The sequence below is a fragment of the Equus przewalskii genome, chromosome 12 (genome assembly GCF_037783145.1).
Source record: "Equus przewalskii isolate Varuska chromosome 12, EquPr2, whole genome shotgun sequence".
NCBI classification, from domain to species: domain Eukaryota; kingdom Metazoa; phylum Chordata; class Mammalia; order Perissodactyla; family Equidae; genus Equus; species Equus przewalskii.
Genome location: NC_091842.1, coordinates 22,015,148 through 22,034,529, shown reverse-complemented (window position 1 = coordinate 22,034,529; position 19,382 = coordinate 22,015,148).

Here is a 19,382-nt window from a genome sequence, read left to right as displayed (position 1 = left end):
GCTCATTCTATTGTCCCCTCTCCCTTCTAAGCCTGTATTGTCTCTCACCTGTAGGTCAACAGTGGGTCCCTGGATGGTCTCCCCACCTCCAGGTTCTCACCCCTGCATTCATCATTCACACCAGCTTCCACGTAAACTTCAAGATGTAGTTATGACAAGTCCTTCACCTGCTGAACATCCTTCTCTGCCTTGCCGTCACCTCTGACTATCAGATTCCTTCGAAGTCTGTCCTATAAGACATGCCTTGGGATCTGACCTTTGTCCCTCTTTCGAAAAATGTCTCTTCCCATACCTACACGGGGGCTCGCCACACTAGCTACATATGGGCCCTGGAATCTCTAACTCTTATACATTTAAATGAGGAACTCTTTCTGCCTTGAACAGACAATCCAATCCTATACCTTCACCCAGTTCACTTCTTGAAACTCTAAGTGCTCAGCTGAAAGCTCACCTCCTCTAGGATGACTTCCCTGATTACACTTGTCTAGGTACTCTGCCTTTGCACCCCTACAGTGCTCTGTGCTACCTCTATCCCTTTGTTTATTTCTCCTGTGATGGTTTGACATATTTTCCAGCAAATATTCACTCTCTTTCCTTTCCACTGTATGATGAGGTATAGATCCCTGTCCTATTGATGCTGGCTTGGCCATGTGACATACTTCGGCCAATAGGATGTTAGTGGGCCTGATGCAAGCAGAGGTTTAACTGTGCTTGCACGGTTGGGCTTGCACTCTATTGCTCCTATGATCCACTAGGAGATGAGAATGCCCTGGATAATTGCTGACCCTTCAGACTGGCTTCAACACGAATACATGGGGAGCAGGCCTGAACCAAGCCCTCGACCTGGAGCCAAACACAGTGGATTGGCAACCTAAAGCACAGATGACCAACTGAGCCCAGCCCTAAGTGGTCAGCAAGCATGAGAAGAAATACTTGTTGCTGTAAGCCAGTGGTTTATTACACAGCATTGTGCGGCAATAGATGATGAATGTTCTTTTTTTCACTTGCTTTCCCCCTCTTTGAAACCATGAGCAACTGAGGAGCAGAGACTGTCTCTTACGTATAAATCTACATCCCCCATATCCCACGTGAGATTTGGCACATAGGAAATGCCCAGTGTCTGTTTGAGGGAAGAAAGAAGGAAGGAAGAAACGAAAGAAGGAGGGAAAGAAGGCAAGAGAAAGGAAGGAAAGAAGGAAGAAGGAAAAAAAGAATGACGATATTCTCAGTAAAGCACAAAAGTCTTTGTTAAAACTGTCTTTTATTGGTACCTGAATTTAATGATTAAGCCCCGTGCCAACGAAATTGTCAGGAAAGATTCAGAAAGGAATAAATGAAATAAGAAGTTACCAAAATGACTGTCCATCAACCTAAATTCGTTTCAGAAAGAATGGAACTAGGATACTTTACCATCTTTAAGGCTATCCAACTCCTACCGAGATGAAATTACTCCTGGCAGTGGCTGGACGTTGATTGATACAATGACATCTTCTGAAGGAGATAAGGAGGGTGACAGAGAAGACTGGACAAGAGCCACACAGCGGAGCTGGAACTCTTCTGGGGCCGTGGTGGCATCCCCATGGACATGACCTCCTGCTTCCCTGTTACCACCCTTGCTCATTTGGAGATGATTATCACATTGAGCGCCATCTGCAGGAGTTAAGTGGTCATTGGTGAAAGGAAATTTATGATGGCTACGTAGCTATGTTAGAAGTCAGGGTTTCACCCACTGATGATTTTGCATGAACTATCTTCCCTAAGCCTTCCTATTTGTAGAAATAATTTTTACTTTTTATTTTCATCTTTGCCGACACCTCAGAGAGCACCGAGAGAAGTTCAGATTTCAGATCCAAATGTCTTTCTGCTCCCAGGGCCATACTTTCTCCAGATTAAAAAGATGAAAAACTTTTTTAGCCTTCCTTAGAGATTCTTTAACTAATACCAAGAACCTGGTGATAATCACCCTGTCTTGAGAAGCTGGGTCAGGCACTTTGCACCAATTATCTCCTTTAATCCCCACACCAACAGTAGGGCACTTGGGGGCATGGGAGGAAGGATAAGTACCACTATTTCACAGATGAGAAAACTGAGGCTCAGAGAGGGAAGTAACCTGCCCTTAGTCATATAGTTGGGAACAGACGGAACTAAAATTCAGATGCAGAACAGTCGGAAGCCAACAGTCAAGTCAAGTTCATTCCGTCATACAACACCATCTCTTATCTCTGGTTTCAGTCCCTCCTTAGCAGGAGATGATCTTGCCAGTCTGAAGATGATGCTCACTGACAGAAAACGCTGAAGCAAACAGAGTGGAGAAGTTTAGAATGTTCCCTCTCTTACAAAAATTAGCATGTCAAAAAATCTTTCCTTGCCTATGATAACTCTAGTCTCCAGGGAAACAGGGTTAGAATGCAATGCCAGAGGTAGGAGACAAATTTGCATGCAGGAGGATTGCTAAACGCTGGAGCTGGGGACAGGAGCAAGCACTGCCCTCGGAATGAGAATGGAGCTTTCTAACCTCAGCTCCACTGTGTGACCTGAGCAGGTTGCCTGTCTTTCTTACCCTCACTCTGTTTCCTCCTTTGAAAAACGGAAATGAGAATTTTTGCTCTTCATATTCCATAGCAGTAAAAGAATTGGAAACAGCATAAACGCCCAACAGTAGGAGATTGGCTAAATTATGACATACCCGTACAATGACATATCATGGCCATTAACAAATGATTTGGCAAAATACAAATCTATTTAATGTTTAATTATATTTCATTGTGCTTTGCACGTATCAGCTCATTTAATTTTTCCAAAAATCTGTGAGGTTTTTATCAAGTCCGTGTTATAGACAAGGTGGATATGTAAAATTGTCCAAAGTCACAGTTAACATATAAAACTTGAATTAAAACCCGAGCAGTCTGATCCAGAACTTACCCTTAACCACAATATAATTACATAGAAATATGGTCTAATTTTAAGCTTTAAAATTGTAAGTTATTAAATGGTGTGATTATCAGTTATCTGTTACTGTGTAATAAACCATCCCGAAATGGAACGGCTTAAAAGAACAATTATTTTTGTTGCAATCTGTAGCATGTTTGCAATTCTGCAACCCAGCCGGGCTCAGGTGGGTGGTTCCTCTGCAGACCATCCTTGGTGGTTTTCACGTGGCTGCATTCACAAGGCAGAGCAGATCAGGGCTTGGCTCCGCCGGGCAGCTGGACAGACAGGGCCTGGCTCTCCGGGAAGTCTCAGGGCCTCTTCCTCCCCATGTGGATTCTCCAGCAGCATTTGCATGCTTCTCACGTGACTGCTCAGAGCTCCCAAGGAGGCTAAAGTGGAAACTGCCCCCAGACTTCTCGAGGCTTATGTCTGGGCTTGACACAGCCTCATCCGGCCGCATTCTATTGGTTAAAGCAAGTCAGAGGACCAGCCCAGGTGCAAGGGGAAAAGGCTACATGAAGGTGTAAAGCCTGGAAGCATGCTGCACTGGGGCCACCAGTGTGACATACCACTGCTTATGTGATAATGGAATCCCGGTTACGGGAAAGCATATTTATAGAAGCACCCAAATAGATACACTTCAAAACATTAACAATGTTTATCTGGGCACAGGGAGAGATTATAAGTAGGATTTTTTCCTTCTTATATTGGTATATCTGTATTTTCCAAATTGTCTAGAGTGAATATGTACTAGTTTTACATAAATAAAATAATTAAGGTTATCTTTTGTTTCCAGGAATAAGGAAACAATTTCTGATCCGTATGGTCCAACCCAAAACAGTCAACTCTTATCTAGCACTTACTACGTATGTGCTTACACATATTAACTCTTTTAATTCTCCCAGACACTATGAGGTAGGTACCATTATTATCCGCAATTTACAGACGCACAAGCTGAGGCATGGTGAGGTCAGCTAACTGCCCAAGACACAGAGCTGGTAGCAGCCAGAGCTGAGAATCAAGACCAGGTGGTCTGGCTCCAGAGCAAGGCTTAGTGCTTGGGTTTCCTTGGGTCCTTTGGATGCAGATACCAATATCTGGAGCTCCTTGTCCTGTAACGTTCCCTTCTTTTTGTAATTTTTGTGAGAACAGTGAGGCTCACCGATCTGGTCCAGGAAACTAAAACCCAGGAACCTCTGCCGTCACCCTAGGAAGTCCTCATAATTTCAGGAGTTCTGGCTGAGTCCAGAGAAACGGTGTGCAAGCGTGGACCTCAAGTTAGAAATCTCTAGACCCTGCCTGAGGGTTTCTTCCATTTGTTATGAACCATATTAGCCAACACACACACTGAGAATCCCCACTCCCTGTCACAACTCACATCCACAAAAGTGCATACATGCATGTGTGGGCACAAACATGTGGATAGACACACATGTATCCATATTCAGGCTTGTGTAAGGACAGTTATACGCCTGAGATAGTTTGCACATCCATGCACACACAGGTCCACACAGGAAGGCATGCACACACATGTGCATACATGCACCAACATCAAAAGTAAACTCACAGGCATACACACCTATAGCTGTTTCTAGGAAGGGAAAAATCAATATATGTACATACGCATGCATTCCCACTTTGCCTTTAAGCACACTCATGCATTCACATTCTGTGTGCATCCATGTGTTTGCAAATACATGCATTCGTATATACTTACAGACCCACACATGCAGACATGCAAATTCCTATCCTCTCTTACCATTCAGACCAGTTAACTCCCGAAGAATCTCAAAGAGAGACGGGCTCTGAAATATTCCTTACCTCCTTGGGAGTCACGTCTATGCCTCCAGGGATGATTTTTCTAGGTTCATTTCATTCATTCATTCATTCATTTGACACATATTTATTGAATGCTTGTTGTGTGCCAGACATAGTTCCGGGTATTGGGTATTCAATAGTGAATAAAATACACAAAAAAATTCCTTCCTTCATGGAGTTTAAATTCTGGGTTCCCAGACAGATGCATATGGAGCAAAAGAGACTTTTCTTAGCTTTCAGAGTACAGTTCCATGGATGTTGCCAATGGGAATTTTACTCTCCTGAGACTGGGACCAGCTCACCAGGCTGTGTCAATGCCAGATAATGAGATCAGAAACCACGGGGAACTTGGAACCCGCCATCATGGTCCCAGTGTCATCGGTGGACATAACCCAATCTGTAGGAGATTTTCCATCTTGCCACAAGATGTAGCCTAGGAAAGCTGACAGTGGTGGACAAAGCTGGGCAGAGATAGAGGCCCAGGCTGAGAGTGGAAAGCAGGTGAATGGGGGAAGGGAAATGAGAGAGAACGCCAAAACTGCAGAGATGGGCAGCAGTGAAAACAAGGGTCTGTGACAGGACAGCGGAAGCAGGGCAGAGGCATTGTCCTCCTCTTCCTCCTCCTGTTATACACTGTGCACCACAGGAGCAGCTGGGGTAGAAAACAGGAAGAGAAACAAGTAGGTAACCAATGAGAGCTATGGGTGGGGCCGCCTTGATTAACTTCCTGCGACACGTCTATACATTTATGCCTCAGACCAAACTCACTTCACCTTCTTTGAAGGTGCCCTTTCAGATCAGCAGCAAATCTGAAAAACCCTGTGCCTCAAAGAGTCTAGCAGATGCCAGGTGTCAGCAGAGATCATTGAACGAATGAATGAAATGAACAGTTTATGAATACTGGTTGAGCCCTGATTTTGTACCAGGCATTGTGAAAGTGCTTTATATGAACATTGTATTATTTCATTTAATCTTTACAACTGGTCTTTGAAGGTCAAGAAACCAAGACACAGACAGGTTAAGTACTTTTGCTAAGTTTCTACTAAATAAGTATCTACCCACCTACTAAATAGATAGATGATGTAGGGATGGAGGGATGGATGAAGAAACAGTACATACGAGATGACAGAGATGAACACTATAAGGAGTTTTATCTAGTTGAGATTGTACATTCCTGACTCTGCCAGAAATACTGCACCCCTGAGTTCTGAAACACCGTTTATTTTAAGACGTGCCATGAATTTATTAATAGATTTTCAGGGGAAAACAAACAACAAATCAACACACACACACACAAATCTAATCCAGCAAATACATACATCAATTGTTAGATGGGTCCTGATGCAGAAACTTTGTATGTGGGCAAATATGTGTCTGAACCAAGGAGTTGGGGTATGGACCATCAGAACCTTAATAATCAAGCAACATTGGCAAGCACTCAGCTGACCCACGCCTCTCCGTTCCTGCCTCCACACTCAGTCTGGGACCTGATTTGCTCTCTCTGTGCTTGCTTCAAGGCTCACTTCTTATTTTCTTTGTTTCCAGCTAATTGCCCTAGAATTCCCTGCTGATAGCTAGAGGCTCTATAAGTTTGTGCTGGTTGCAGCCCCCAGTGGAGGAGGGCACAGACCTGAAAAGAGGGAGAAAGACCATTTCCTTCATCTGGTGAATGCAACCTATGCAAGCCAGGATTGCTGATGAGCGAGTGGGATCCTCAAGGACTCAGGGTCCCAGCCCATTCATTTGTGATGCAGATCAAGGAATGTCAAAAAGATAGGCATTTCTGTACACCTGACCCCAAAATAATTATCAGAAGCTTCTCCAAGCCTTTCGTGCAGAAATGGGAGAGAGGAGGAGATGCTCTGATTCTAGGATATTTAAAATCTTTATGAGTCACTCTTGCGTGCAAAATTTTCTCCTTTTCTTTATGTGAAAGAGCCTTAGGGTTAAAGGAAAACGTCTCCTAAATTTCTGAGAACCAATCCAACTCTGATTTACTCCAAAGGGCCCCAAAGGGCAACCCTACTTGAAAAAGGGTACTGGCAACTTGGATACACTTGATCAAGAGTCTCTCCTTGACCAAACTCCACCCGGGCTCCTCTGACTCTCTTCTCACCCCGGCCCCGGCTTTGGGCTTCGGTGCTGGCTCTGCCCTGTCTAATTTTAGCAGGACTCCTGCTGAGTCAGTTTATCCAGAATCCCCATCCTCGACCTCTGATCGGGCTCCTCATGCCCCACTGTCCCACAGGTGATGTCTGATCACCTGGAAGCCTTCAGCAAGAATCTCGTTAGGTTGGTTTAGCATCCTCACCTTGATATTTCCTCTTGGTAACTTTCCGTCCACTGAGCCCCCCTACCCCCGCTCCTTGGCTATAAATTCCCATTTTCCCTTGTTGTAATTGGGTTGACCCCAATGCCCGCCTCCTTGCAAAACCCCACTGCAGTGGTCCTTACGCCTCCTGTGTTGGTCCTGAATAAATTCTGCCTTATGGTTCTTTAACAAGTGTCATGAATAATTGAATAAGTTTTTCTTTAACACACTCAATACATTCTATGTGTGCAGCTTCATTTATAGTTTTCTTAGTAGTGGCCCAAAAGGATGCTGTTTTCTGATGTACAAGTCAGGGTCAGGGCACATCAAATGACATCATCTTTTTGTCTGATGTGTAAAGAGAGAGAGATGAATTTTTGTTAAAAAGATTTAGAAGTTCAATCACCTTTGTAATCCTGCTGTTTTACCCTAAATAACATTGGATGATGAAAGGTGTCCTAGCCAATGTCAAACAATTACTTACACAACAGACTTTGGGAAATGTCCCAGCTTCACCCTGGATCCATTTGGCATTGCAATAGGACAGTTGCACAGATGTTTTAATGAGCAAGGTTCTGGTCGATGTCATAACCCTAGATGGTCATAACAGGTGGGTCAGGCTGGGAGGAGGGGTGACAAGTGTCAGACAGAGATGAGGAAACAACCACTTGTAGAGTTGGCCACTAAGAGAGGCGAGTGTTAAAAATGCATGCAAGAGGGCCTTACAAAGGGCCTCGTGGCCTCAGACTCCTTCCAAGCATCCCCAAGAAGGGCTTTCCTATATCGTCCGTATAAGTTGTCTTTGCTTGGCTAGTATCCAGGCATGTTGGGAGTTGGGCCCCACTTTTTTAGGGAATCACCCTTCAAACACACTAAATCTAGCAGGATAGGTGGGTCTAACTATATGCCTTCCTCCTGGGCTCCAGGGAAGGCCATGCAACTCAGCTCTGGCCCAATAAGCCAATTCCACTCCCCTGACCAAGTCTGTCCTATGAGTATCAGCTTTTTGTGTGAACAAGGAGAGACACTCCATGGGAATGGCTAAACTGGTCTGTTTCACGTAAGCCCAAAGCTACCAGGGGGCACGGCATGATAATAAACTAAGAATAAAGCCATTCAGAGGAAAGCACAGCAAGACATGGAGATACAGGAAGACTAAGTCCACACTGCATCCCAGTGGTCTGAAGTCAGTGTAACCTCTGCTGCCGCCACTCACTCAGGTGCTTATTTGTGTACTGCTTGTCTCCTCTACCAGACTAGGAATTCCCTGACATCAGGGGCTCTAATTGTTGTGGTATCTCCAGGGTCTATCACAACCAAGTTCTTCATAGGTAGTTGTTTACCAAATTAATCAGTCAATGAAATAATAAAGGGACTACTGAAGACTGTCCCAGAAAATCTGGGTGAAAGCATGACAGATCAATGTGCTACCCACACTTTAGACAACACATATAAATATCTACCAAAATCAATTGGATGCTTCCAACTGTAAATGGAGGAACAAGCCAGCTGGTTCTGCTTAGAAGTCAATATCCTTTTGCTCTCGTAGTCTATGTCACTGTATAATCATTTTTCCCTCCAGAAAACAATGGAGGGCTGGGACTATAAAGCACCCCCCTTTAATCCATGTAGTTCATCCTCCAGGAGTTATAATTCAATCCCTCATGGCTGACATAACGCCTTAATCCTATGAAAATGTACCTGCCTACAAAAGTAATTAAGTGGAAATGCTAATGGTGGATTTTCAAGCAACATGGCCCGAGGGGGCTTTCAGCAGCCCACAAATGACTCCATGAGTGAAACTGTTGAAGCTGCCTCTGCAGAGAGCATCCCTGTTGTCAGAGGGTGGGTGCCTCTTCCTCCCAAACTCCTCTCCCGGGTCTTCTGCAGGTGGAGTGGATGGAGCTTCTGCTCCACCCTTCCATCCCAGTGGTTGTGGGTTTCCAAGAACAGGCGGAGGCTCCATGTGACCCTGAGGATCAGCCCACTCCAGTGCTGTCTTCACCAGGAGGACCCACTCCCAGTCCTCAGCCAGGACTTTGTGAAGGGGGTCGGTTGTCGTAGCCTGTTCACCGTGAAGGTTGCCTAACCTTCCCTTTTGCTGTCACAGCCTTTTGTGGATGTTTCCACTAGAGCAGACATTGCCTTATAACAATGATAGTGATAATCATATTAATAATAGTAACTCACACTTACTAAATATTTACATTTTGCTGGGAGCTCATCTAAGTGCTTTATTACATTCATTCATTTCTCCTTACACCCTTCCTATGAGACAGGGGCAATTATTACCATCACCTGCAGTGTACAGAAGGTAGAACTGAGACAGAGAGGGTAAGCACCTTGCGTAAGATCATGCAGCTGGTGTTTGGAGGAACCGGGAGATGGAAGCGGCTCCAGGGCTCTTAACCACTAGGCTAGACTCTCTCTAGGAGACGGTGACTTTTGATGTCAGAATTTGCCGCTAGGTAGTAAGCCTGTTACAGGGAGGGACAGTGTGTCTCATACAATTTTTTATTGTGCTGTCTTGACCCAGTCTGGCCCCCGGCTAGAGGCTAGTCAGATCCCCTTCTTGATCAGCTAATTAAGCTCAGTCCCCGACCACATCCCTTATCAGACCGTCACACTGGCACCCATCCTAACTGCCCCAGGGCCAGGCACCAGACAGCAAGGGACAACCCCTATGCCCCAGAGCCCCCTAAAAGTATTAGCTAATCCATAGGGAGCTCACAAAACCTAGCTAACCCCACCCTACTTGCCATACTTAAGCTGCCCCCTACAGCTTCAGATTGCTTTTACCCTGTCCCTGGTGCGACCCCCCTTGTGGCCCTGCCTGGCAGTCTTCTCTCATTTCGAGCTGTAAGTAAGATACGGTTCAGCCTTTTATTTCTCCAAGTGTTGGCATGATGTATCAGCCACCAGCAGAATCTCTAAATGGTATAAAACAGTGCCTTATTCATCTCCATGAGCCTTCTAGCACCACAGACGGGACTTGGTACTGAGAAGAAGATGCTCCTAAATATTTTTAAGAGAGAAAAAGATGGAAGGAAGTGAGAGAGAGAGAGAGAGAGAGAGAGGGAAGGAGGAAGGAAAGAGAGAAGGAAGGAAAGAAGGAAGGATGGAAATGGTGCGACTCCAGGAGACGCAGAGCCGGTCATAGGCAGCGTCACTGTTGCTTGGCGGTCTCTTCATAGACTGTGACACACAGTCCAGTGTGTATTTGCTCTACTTTTGTTAGATAAAGTGCTAAAGTCTTGGTATTCAAATCGGGTTTGATACTCAGTTTCCGAGTTCCTGATGGGAAGAAGAATATCATGGTGGTTAAAGGTCGAGCACTGGAATCAAAATCCAGCTCTACCATCTACTAGCTTTGTGTCCAAGGACACATTATTTAAACTTTCCTGAACCTCGGCTCTCTTTTTTCTTTTTCTTTTCTTTCTTTTTTTTTTTTTTTTTGTTGAGGAAAATTAGCCCTGAGCTAACGGCTGCCAATCCTCCTCTTTTTGCTGAGGAAGGCTGGCCCTGAGCCAACATCCATGCCCATCTTCTTCTACTTTATACGTGGGACGCCTACCACAGCATGGCGCGCCAAGCGGTGCCATGTCCGCACCCGGGATCCGAACCGGCAAACCCCGGGCTGCCAGAAGCAGAACGTGCGCACTTAATCACTGTACCACCAGGCCAGCCCCTCACCTCTCTTTTTCGTGTAACAGGAGATCATAATCCCTACCTCAAGGGGCTTATGGGAACATTTAAAACCATGAAGAATGCAAAGCACTGTGTGTCTGGCACAAATGGCAGGCCCTGGTGTGCCCTCTGGGGAGCCCCGTGGGTCAGCCTGGAGAGCAGAGAAGTGAAGCACCCCCTTCCTGTTTCGGGCTCACACAGGAAGAAAGCAGAGGCACTTTCATGCTGTGCATCCAGCATGTGCCGGGTGTGGTCACATATTTTCTTTACATCCTCGTGAGGACGCATGAGTCTTTAGCCCATAATCAGATATGTTAAATAACCGCTTCAAAAATCACAAAGCTATTAAGCGGGGGCGCCAGGATTCAAACCCACTGTTGTCTCCCTCTGCATCTTTCTGTGAAGTTTCCGATCACCTTCTGCTGCCCACCTCTGAGTCTGTCCTCCCGGGGGCCATGGAGGGATGTCCTCATTGTCTAGGATGAATCCGGGCAGAGGCAGAAACAAATGTCCTATCGCGGCTCTTACCAGGGTTTTCCTGATAATCAGTCTCACCGAAAAAGTATTCATGTGCAATCAAGAAACGTTTGCCTCCTGGATGGGCTCCAGCTGCCTGCCCGAGGCGGTCCGATCTGCCCCCCGACCCTGGACCCTCACTCTCGATTTGCTCGCATCCTGCATTCAGTGGCTGCTGGCCATTCTGTGTAGCTGGAAGGATGAATGGGTACTTGTCTCTCGGAGCCTCCACCATCCCCTTCTCTAGAATTCCTGACGGCATTCTCTACCCAGCAGGTGCTGACCAGAGAAAGGAGTAACAGGGGGGACTTACTATGTCAAATTTCACGGCTCCAAGAATTGAATAAAGACCATCAATGTAGCCTCCTACCCGTCTTCCCGTCACTACACCCTCTACCCCGCCATTGGCTATTGGTCAACCCAATCTACAAAGATTGGATTAAACCCCTTCTCAATGTACATGGAGAGGCAGAGTAGCACAGACGGATTTAGAGTGAGGTGGACACAGCTCTAGCCATGATCCACTACATGCGAGTTTAACCTCTTGGAGCTTTAGTTTCCTCATCTGTAAAATGGTGATAGTAAGAGTTCCTACCCCACGAGTTTGTTGTGAGGATTAAATGCAATAATGTATATCTTTATGGATTGTTTTTATCTGAACGTCACAGTGACCTAACCAAAATAGGTAGATTTTTCCCATTAAACAAGAAACACAGAGGTGGGTAGTAAATGACAACATCACCATCAAGGCCCAGATTCTTTTGTTTTCCTGCACTGCCATCCTTAGCATGAGTTTCTTTTCCTCTTGATCGCAAGATGGCTGCTGCATCCTGACCATTATATCCACATTCCAGGTAGAGAGAGAGGGAGAGTGAAGGCAAAAGGCCAGCTTTCCTGGAGGCACCATCAAGTGGACCTCTATCCTCATCTCACTGGTCAGAAGGGTATCACATGGCCACCTTTAGCCACAGGAAATCTTGAAAATGTTTTTTCTGCACACATTGCTATTCTGATCAAAATCACAGACTGTTAATAAGGCATAAGGAGAGAATCACTAGCCAGGCACAGAAGTTCTCCAGGGAATTTACTAGAAAACCTAGATGAGAAATAAGGACTCCAACTTATGCAATTAGTAGTACCTGCCATAGTAGGAAGAGCATTTTACACAGTTCCCAACATATGATAAATGCCTAATAAGCGTGGGCTATTCTGATGATGATAATAATTTATGATTTTTATACAATCCTAGCTCCTCTGGGGACTGGAGCCTGACCCTGAAGCCACGTTTATCCGATTTATATGCAGGCCCTAGCATCCTCCTGAGCTCCTGCCAGCACCACCTGACCATAGGTTCTGTTTTCTTTGTCCTGGTTGCTGCTCAGGATCAGCCTGCTGTGGTTTTCAGTGCCTCCAAGAAGCCCTACACAGCCCCCAGTCCCATCATTTGCTACCACGCACTGCCTTCTTGTCTCATCTGCCTAGGTGTGTCCTGGACCAGCCAATCACAGCCAGGCACAGAAGTTCTCCTGGGAAGTTACTAGAAAGCCTAGATGAGGAACAAGGACACCTCCTACTTGCTCTTGGTGTGGCAGAGAGTCACATAGAAGCTGGAAGATGCTCTGCTTTGGACCTGCTCCAGTCCCTCTTCCAGCCACATACACCCCTCCCTAGGAAATTGCCTGAAGGAGCGTTGTAGAGAGTGGTGGGGAGTTCCCTGGGATCTGTGCTCAGCTCCAGACACTGTGGAAGCCCCTTCCTCAGCCAGAGCAATCCGCCTACAAACGCGGCTGCCACGAACATCCATATCCCAGCTTTCTTGTGTAAGAATTTCTCTGAAGTCTAAACCTGGGTGTGAAATGCATGGCCATTGAGCGTGCCCATCTTTAACTCCACTGTATATTTTCAAACTACCAAAGTTGTCGTTCAAATTTACAGTTGCACCAGCTGTGGATAAGGTAGTCAGTTTCTCAGCCTCCTCACCAACACTTAATGTTGTTGGACTTTTTAATGTTGTGCAATTAAAAGTCTGTGAAATAGTCTCTGATGTACTTTACATTTTCATGATTACTGAGGGTACAGGCATCTTTTTACATGTTTCCTAGGCACTCATAGCCTATAGAATCTCAAAGACATTACTCACGTATAATTATGTTATCCAGCGTATAACTGTAGATTTTGATCTGTGGAGGAGAAAATTCCACTCATTATGAAACCCAGCCCTCCCCGGGTACAGTAAAAACATTGCTAGTTTGCTCAGAAGAACCTGTGAGTCTGCACTGGGGTTCTCTGAGCTGAGAGTCAGGAACCAAGGTCCAGGGAAGGAGACCCACAGGAGAGCCAGGTGGAGAGACAACAAGGAAACCAGAATTCTAAACCAGGAGCCATCAGCAGAGAAGGACTCAGATTATCCATACTGGACTCCAGCCAGGGTCCAAACAGGATTTTAGGGGTCCTAAACTGGGGTAGGAATCCAAGGTGGTTTCCATACAGGTTCTTGACAAAGGAGAAAGTTGGGGATCTGCATGCTTGGTGGCCAGGAGCCAGAGATGCTGCATGAGTAGGTCCAAGTGGGGCAGCATCCCTGACCCATGGAATAATAGCTCCTAAGGGAAGACTCGTCAGAACAGGAGGATTGGAGACACATGGCCTGTCTGGGGCAGGCCTTGTGGAAGAGTAGGAACGTGGAAGGACCAGGATGGAAAGGACACGGTGGTTGGTGAGAGGGGGTGTAATGTAGCAGAGACTATTTGCCTACTCAGTATCCACTCTCTCCTCTTCCTTTAAAAGCGATCCCCTATTTTATTTGGGGTGACCACATGCCCAGTGAAAATACCACTTTTCCAAGCCTCCCTTTGCAGTTACGCTTGGCCAATGAGTTGCTAGCAGAAGTCATTGAGTGGAGCTTCTGGTAAACCTCTTTAAAGGGGGCTTACCTAGACGGAATAGATATTTGCCTCTTGCTCTTTCTTTTCATACTTGGAATGTGCCGTGAAGGCTGGAGCTCCAGCAGCCATAGCATGACTTTGAGAATAGTGGAGTAGAAAACAGAAGATTCCTAATGACTCTTGGGCCATCAAATCAACCCTAAAGTACTTATGTCTGGATTTCTTTTATGTGAAAAAACATGCTCCTAATCTGTTTAAAGCACTGTAAATGGGTGTCTATTAGTAGCAAAGCAGAATAAGGTATTCAGAGATTCACTGGAATCTCAGTACACTCAAGGATGTATGAGGAGAGGTGATGTTAATGGGATTCATAGCAAGATGAATACAAGGTCCCATTAAATCTCTGAAAGCTGCCTGAGCAAAGGCTGCAGTTCCCGCTGGGGCTCTGCCTCTGAATGTGGCGCACACTGGGTCTGGTCAGTCGCAGTCAAGGCTTTCTAAATAGACATAATCAACCGGCCTTAGAAACGATTCCAACTTTCCAATTCCAATTTAGAAATCCCAACCTTCCCACTTTACAGATGGGGAAACTGAGTTACAGAGAGAGGACATTATTTGCCCAAAGTTACAGAGCAACATGCTAGAGCCAGATTTCTTGACCCCTTCCAGTTCCCTGTCCCTCGTGCCTCAGCGTCCTACCTCTAAAACAAGAAGATTGGAGTGGAGCGCCTTCTCAGTGCTTTCCTTTATTATCCTAAGAAACCAGGCTTCTAAGTATCAAGCAAGCCCTGCATGCATAATGGGCACCATTTCCGCAGACATAACCCTCCCATTGACATAGAAGTTCTGGCGTTCTTCAAGTTCATTAAAATCAGATTTTTGCTGCATTTACCTTGTGTCTGAGCAATAACCATTTTTGCTCTGGGACATTTATTCTCAAAGAACTTCCGCATGCTATTGTTGGTTGGATGCAATGAGCTACCCCAAAATGTGGTGCAAAGAGTTTGCTTATGCTTAAAATGAAACAGACTTCAAGCATTTGCCTTGAACCTCTTTGGCCTGTACCCATGCCCTCCCATCCTTATTGGCGTCAATGCCCTACGCTGCTCCTGACCCACGCCGGCTCTGGGATTACTCAGGTCACCCTGGCGTATGTCCTTCCATGGCCAGTTTGGGAGTGAAGTTCACTGGGACTGGTGGGGAGAGGGAGCAGGGACTGTGTTGTTAGGACTGTGCTGGTCGAGTGAGCACTGAGTGGACACCCGTGTGTAGTGTGAGAATTGAGTCCAAAGGGAGAAATAGTCTCCGTATTTGTTTTGAAGGCTGCCATTACCACGTCCTCTAATCACTCAGGCCCTGCTATATCTGGGTCTCTGGAGAAGGTCAGACATTCAACCTGGAAGCCCGCTTTCCTAATTCTGGGAGACGTGCTCCTAAATAGAGCTATTTGGAAGAATCAGAGACAAGATCAAGAGTGAAGGCAGAGATGCCATGGGATCCTTGTGATCAGCACTGATTTGTCTCTGTTCAGTCTTTGTTGACCATCAGCTGCAAGAAGACCCGGGGAAGAAAGACGGGAGGGATGTGGGATAAAGTGGACAAGAATACACAATGGATCAGGACTCAGGCCAAATAGACTGAGACCCACACAGATGTCTAGAATCAGGCTTGGGGTCCCGGATTCCAGATAGAACAGCTGTTAGGACTTCCTTATGGGCGGGGAGTCCTGTCCTATCCCAGACCCCAACTCAGGTGCCTGGAGCATGCAGCTGGGCAACTCAAATGATGGGGGGCCTATCTCTGTGGTGACTGAGACTATAACACACTGGAGGATGTGTGCCTTATCCAACAATAGTCCAATGACCTGTTAGCCAGAACATCAACCTGGCTAGAGAAAATGCAGCCACGTGCAGACCAACATGCTGTGACCTCTGATGATGTGGGTAGTTTGGGAGAGGCAGGGAAACTTGCAATCTGGAGGTCACCTCGGTCCCCAGGCTTTGTATTTGGCATCCTGGATCCAGCATCTGATGGGCATCATGAGGTCCAAAGGGCAAGACCGACGGCCAGCACCCATTTAGTCATTAATTTATTCAGCACTTATTGACCAGCTACTCCGTGTGCTGGGCAGTGAAGACACAGAGATGGACAAGGAGGGACAATGGATGTGGGATCAGGGAGAGTGGCTTTATTCTAACCACCTTTGGGCAGGAACCGAAGCTTGATTAGAACCGGCTCAGGGTCAGGAAGAGCAGGTAAGCACATCTGTTGTGCTAGCCTCATGGACCTGAGAAAGACTGAGGCGGGAGTCCCTGCCCGGGAACTCTGCTCTGGAGACCTCACCAGTGCAGGCTGTGCAGGCTGATTAGCCAAGCGAGGGGGGCAGATCCAATTAAAGTGCCTTCTGCAGGAATTTAACAAGCAGGCGAGCGTTTACAGAGACAGCTCCCCATTGGAGAACACGGCCTCATTTCTGAGCTTTGCAACGTTTGATGTTGGACGTTTGACTCAGTTCCAAGTTCCTAGCCAGCTCTGCAGAGGCCCACGGCCCAGGGAGCATCCTTTGAAGGAGCCAGGGCTGTCAATGGAGTTGTACTAATTAGGCAACGGAAGTGGCCTCAAATATCTGTCCTTATTTGCCATTCAGTGTGTCTTTAATTTGCCAAAAAGAAAAATTCTCTCTGTAAAATTACATCGAGAAAGAAACTCGACTATTGCACACAAGGCACTTAGAGTGCCAGGCGGGGGCTCAATATCCTACAGGCACGATGCAGGCAGGTGCTATGGCTTTGCTCCCCATTTTACAGACAGGGAAATGGAGGCTCAGGGAAACTAAACACTCACCCAATGGTCACACAGCAGGTAAGGGACAAAGTCTAGATTTCCATCACTGCCTTTATAGAGGTGGCTCTCAACCAGGGTGACGTTGTCCCTCAGGGGACACTTGACAATGTCTGGGGACATTTTTCGTTAGCACAACTTGGGGCGGGGGATATTTCTGGCATCCAGTAAGTTAGGGCCGGAGACACTGCCGAACACCCCATAGGGCAGAGGACAGCCCCCACAGCACAGAATTATTACGCTCGAAATGTCAATTGTACAGAACCAAGATTGAGAAACCCTGACATCGTCAGAAAGAGCAGGTTTTAAATCTACTGGCCTGACATCAATTGTGTGACTCAGGGAAAGTCACTTGACTTCTCTGAGTGTCATTTATCATCATCTTTAAAGCAGAAATTGTGAAGAATATGACAGATAACATATATGAAAATAGCTCTCTCTTTATCTATATATATTTTGTGTGCGTGTGCCTTTCTCTGGCTCTGGCCCCAGTGACGTGCGCTACTGGAAGTTAAAGACCAGGGTAAGTCTGAACTGAATTGGTGAGTTCCACAATCCACAGCCATGGCAACCCCGGCCGTGCACCAAGAAATCCTTCAGCAGCAGGATGAAAATTACACAAGCTTCAGCATCAGAGGGGGTCTTAGAGATCAGCATTCGACCCATTTTGTAGATGGAGACACTGAGGCGCAGAGGGTGTATCACGGATATCTGCTTGTCTGCCTTTCCAGCGTACAGCTCCCCTTCCTCTGAGAACGGTGCCTTAACTTCCCTTGGGGAAACATCCTCCTCCCGTCGTGGTGACATGATTTGGTTGTGAGTGATCCCACCGCTGATTCCAGGATTAGACATGCGACACTGGCTTGGCCAATCAGAATACTACATCTCCCTGGCATTATCAATTGGCTCAAGGAGTACATATGACCCACTTTTGGCCAATGAGAATTGATATGACCTCTTTTGTGGGAAAAGTGGAAAGGATGAGCTCCCTTTCTGATGAATACGTCAACTGTGAGCTGTGAGAATGGAGACCCTGTGGAGAAAGTCAGCCTGGAGTCAAGACAATTCACACTAAGCAGTGCCAAGAAGCAGAGAAAGAGGATATAAGAGATCTAGGCTTGAGCATATTGTTTGAACCTCTGGATACAGCCATACCTGAGGCCTGATCTTTTCATTTATGTGAGAGTCCAAGAAATCCTCTTTTTCTTAAATCAGTTGCAATTGAGTTTCTGTTTCTTGGAAACACTGGTAACACAGAGAAACAAAGGTAACACAGAGCAAAAGATCTTTGTCAAAATCAGAGCCTAAGCCAGATCTGGACCAGGACTCTTCATCACTCTGTTGAGAGCACTTTTTCTCTTTTTATTGAAGTGTAAAATATACTGTATGTCTATATATCTATATTTATATAGGGACAGAGGGAAAGACAGTGTACACATTGCCAGTGTACAGCTCGATAAACATCTGCAAATTGAACACACTGTGTAGCCAGCCCCCAGACCCCCTACCCCTGCTTCTAGGCACCATACTCCAAGGGTAACCACTCTCCCCGTTTCTGACATTACAGGTTAGTTTTGCTGTTGGTTGGTTGGTTTTATTTTATTTTGCTCACAAATTTGCAGTCTGGGTGGGGCAGGGACAGCTTGCTCCGCCCTACTCAGTCTCGGTGGGGACAGTTCAGAGGCCAGGGGCTGGAATAAGCTGGGGAATCACTCTCGCGGGTGTTGCCTGGTCTGGGAAGACTCAGACAATGGCTGGCACTCTTGCGACCTCTCTTTCTGTCTCTGTGTGGTCTCCCCAGCCCAACACCTTCGGGGTAGCCAGACTCCATCCACGGCAGTTCATGGCTCGGAAGGTGTGTGGCCTGAGAGAGAGCGCCAGGCTGACCTGGAGCACGTGGTTGGCCGGCCTCGGGGCCTCGGAAGGCATGGCTTCCCTTCCAGCATAGTCGCAGGCCTGCCTGGTTTTAGGGAGGCAAACAGGTCTGCCCCTGTCCTGTCGGTGGAGAGGTGTTGACTCCACAGTGCGGGAAGGGGTCTCCTGACTGATCCTGAACTTTGTGTAAATGGAATCAGAGTGTGTTCCTTGTGGCTGCCTTCTTCGACACAATACTTTCTTCATGAGATTGCCTAAATCGGGTGTTTGGATTTCATTCAGTCCCATTTGTTACAAACTGAATGTCTGTACCCTCCAAATTCATATGTGGAAATCCTAACCCCCACTGCGCAGGTGCCGGAGTCAGGGCTTTTGAGAGGAGATTAGATCATGAAGGTGGAGCCCTCATGAGTGGGATTATAAAAGGGACCCCAGAGAGCTCTCTAGCCCCTTTCTCCATGTAAGGACGCAGTGAGAAGACTTCCATCTGTGAACCAGAAAACAAGCACTCAGCAGAC